Raw genomic sequence first — 4,117 nt, 5'->3', positions numbered from 1 at the left:
TTTTTTCTGTCACAGGAATATATGAATTGAGAATTTAGAAAATATGAATTTAGAAAATATGGAGATTAAACATATATATTCACATATATACATATCACTATATACTTATGTGTGTGTATATATTCATATTTTGTATAATATTTAATTTTACATATGGTATTTCCTCCATTTCATTAAATAGTCTTTAAAATTACAATAGCTATTTATTATTTTGGCATTTAATCATTCGTTCACTCAATCCCTTATTATGGGGTATTTACATGCTGATAGATTGCAAAACATGACCACAGATCTCCATCCTTCTCTGCATTCCTGCAATACAGCTTTGAAACTTCTATAAAAAGATGAAGTCTGTTTCATCATAGGTCTCTAGGACTCGCTCTGTCCAGCAGAATGTGGAGAAAGTGACTGTACTGACTCTGAGCCGACACAGCCAAACAACTCAGCAACTTCCAGTCCCCTTCCTGGAACGCAGGCAAGCCCAAGCTCACCTTCTGGTGAAGGCTCCATGGGAATGCATGAGAAACATGGGACCTGTTGACACCCAACTAATATCCCTTAGTATCCATAGTTTTTAAAAACCCACCTGCATTGGTTTCTGTCGATATGTATTAAATTAAATTTATTGCCAAATCATGATCACTGCACTTGAGTATCAGATATGTTGATATTTTCTTTCAAACTAGAGTACATAATAGAGGCTTTGTGCTTCTAACCTTTGTAAACACTGTGCAAAGCAATGGGTCATGCAATAAACAATTATCAATCAATTTGGGGGCTATAGAATATTTGATAATCTAAATTAGTATTCTGATGAAAAAAAAAAACCTGAAAGATGAAAGAAAAGGAAAGGAGGAGGGAAGGAAGGAAAGGAGACAGTAGTCACAAAAAATGAACACTCCTATCTCTATTTAGCAAGCAAATATTTAGCATTTGCAGATATTTCTTTTCTTGCAGCAAAGAAAGAGAATGCGACAGCATAGTCAGTTTCGAGAAAAGGCTAACAGCAACTACAAAAAAAAAAAAACCCACAGGTATGCTGGGATTGCACATGAACAGAAAAATGGAGAGAAATCATTGAAAAACTCCACTGGTCCTCTTGTACTGCTCTTTATCTGCTTATCTGAGGTCAAGGGAATGAAGAGCAACAGAGGAAATTAGGTCTTCCACAGTTCTCATTAAATGCTCGAGGAGTCTGACTACTGCCTAGCTAAGAACTTCAAGAGCTTTGGAAAAGGGAAGTGTGGTTACTTATTTCACTACCTTCATCGTGCTAGAGGAAAAAAGAAAGAGCTCCAAGGCTAATAACAGCAGAGTGGCATCCAAAGCAGTAGAGCCCAGTGGCACTTCCTGAAGGTGGCTCTGTAAATCAGCATCTCTACAAGCAAGCCACTAGGAATATAGGAAAGAGACCTGCCAAGTGCAGATGCCATTGCCACTCAGTTCTGCCCATGTTCCTTAAAGGGAAAAGGAGTTGGAGTGCCAATTATGAAAATCTTGAAGCTAGAAAGAACACGAGTTTGTTCATTGATTTATTTTTTCGATTGTTATTTGAGCACTTATCATCCTAGATCAGTACTTCTGCTACTGGCTAGGCGCTGTAATAGCATCTACTTCAATCCCTTCTTTCTCTGGAAGATGGCCCATCCAAATTGTGAATCCAGGAGTGGAGGGATATGCACAAAACGACACCTGGGTTGTCCAAACCTGTGACTACAACCTAGTTTTCTGACTCTCTAGTGAATGTGTTTTTCTAATTACACTCTGCTTTAACTTTTAAAAATGTGGCTTGTGAATTCTCTGATGAATAATTTTATTTTCTTGACCATCTTAAACAAGAAAGAAAAGAATAGAAAAGAAAAGACGTTTCAATATAAAACTGTTAAAGAGGACCCTCCAAGGAGCTCTTCCTGAGAATTCCTCCATAGCTCCATCGTCACCTTGAAACGTTGACTTTCGTTGGCCTCTAGGTCTCACTCTCTTTGGATTCACTTCTTAACCTGGTGATTGTTTCTTCTCTGTTACCCTTGTTTTGTCTTCTCCAGCTTCCTGACCTCTAGACTTTGGATGCTGCAGGACTCAGCCCTCTGGCCTCTTGGCCATCTCTACACAGCCTAAATTAACTCATCCAATGCCACAGCTTTAAGTGACATCAGTAGTCTGATGATTCCCAAATTTATATGCTGGGGTTGCTCAGAGAAACAGAACCAGTAGAAAATAGATAGATAGATAGATAGATACATAGATAGATAGATAGATAGATTAATTGATTGTGAAGACTAGCTCACTCAATTATAGAGACTGAGAAGTCACATGACCTGATGATTGCAAGCTGGAGACCCAGAAAAACAGTGTAGTTCTATTCTGAGTCCAAAGGCCTGAGAATTCTAGAGCCGATGGTCTAAGTAAGTTCCAGTCCAAGGGCAGAGAAAGACCAAGACCAATGTTCTAGCTCAAGTAATTAGGCACAGAAAACAATGATTCGCCCTTTTTCACCTGTTTGGACCATTTAGGCTCTCAACAGATTAGATGATGCCAACACACATTGTGGAGGGTGATTTGCTTCACCCAGTCTACTGATTCAAATGTTCATCTTGTCTGGAAACATCCTCACAGACACACTCAGAAACAATGTTTAGTCAAAATCTGGGTACTCCATGACTCCCTAGTCAAGCTGACACATAAAATTAACCATCGCATAGGCTTTGCTTGGACTTTTTCCTTTAATTCTACACTGATAACAGACTATCATTTTGATATCCCTACTAAGATGTTAAGCATCTAAAGCTTAACATGTTTAACACAAACTCAGCGCTTGCCACCCCTCAAATCCGTTCCTCCTATGACTCCCCATCTCAGGAAAAAGAAACACTTCTTCCACTTCCTCAGGTAAAACACTTTGAGTAATTGGTCCTTGTCATCTCCACATTCTCCACATGCAATCCATCAGCCAATTTTCTGAGCTCTAACTTACACAGAATTCAACCATTTCTCTCCACCTTTACCACTGTCACATGTTTCGCCTGGATTATTTCTCCTGATTTTTCTGCATTTCCTTTTGTCTCATTCCAGTCTACTCTCTACCTAGCAGCCTAAGTCACCCCCCACCCCGCTCGAAATGCTCCAGTGTCTACTCACCACACTCAGACCTAAGCCTTAACTGTGGCGTAAGTGATACATTGTCATCTGGATCCCCGCTGTCTTTCAGTTCACATTCCCATGCCTCTTCTAACTGTTCATTCGGATGCAGCTGTCTGTCATGGTCCCTTGCTGGTCCTCACACATGCTGACCATCGCCCTGTCTCAGAGCATTTGCATTAGCTGTTCCTACTGTCTGAATGCTTAGTCAGCAGATGTCTATGTGGTCCATCTTCACTTAGTAGAGATCTTTGCTAGCACCAACATATTATCCTTCTGGCCTTTTTCTCTGTTTTATTTTTCTTTTCCGTACTTATCATTATCTGGCGCACACTTCTTTTTTCTTTATTTCGGTCTTCTCTTTCCAGAACATATGCACCATCAGGGGGAAAAGAATGGCCTTGGATGGAGGAAAAAGCAGTTGTACATTCTAGAGAAAGAGGGTAATAGTCAATATTCAAGTGAACGTAGACGAGGATGCAGATGAAATCAACCAGGAAAACAGCTCAGGATGGAGGCGGTTATGCCTGCTTGGAGCAGATCAAGGAGTAGGACCCGAGAACAGCGTGAAGAGAACATCTGTTTTGGTTGGGGAGTGAGGAGGAGGAAGTGTTGGTAACCTGGAGGGAGAAAGCTGAGAATACCCGCAGGTCTATTTGTTCAAGATGCAGTTCTGCTCCAATCAGCTAATTCTAAGGGGTTTTGAATTGTTTCAGATATTTCAGCCTGACAGGGTGTTGAATTATTTGATGCACACTGTTCTGTGTTCCGTGCATAAAATATAAATTTTATCTTAATGGATGTTAAAAAAAAAAAAAACATTTGGGAAAATGAAACGATGATTCCTAGTGAAACAAATAAGTATATAATTATTTAAGAGTAAATGAATTGTTTCAGATATTTCAGCCTGACAGGGTGTTGAATTATTTGATGCACACTGTTCTGTGTTCCGTGCATAAAATATAAATTTTATCTTAAT

Source organism: Pteropus vampyrus, unplaced genomic scaffold (assembly GCF_000151845.1).
Source record: "Pteropus vampyrus isolate Shadow unplaced genomic scaffold, Pvam_2.0 Scaffold232, whole genome shotgun sequence".
NCBI lineage: Eukaryota > Metazoa > Chordata > Mammalia > Chiroptera > Pteropodidae > Pteropus > Pteropus vampyrus.
This window is presented reverse-complemented; position numbering follows the sequence as displayed.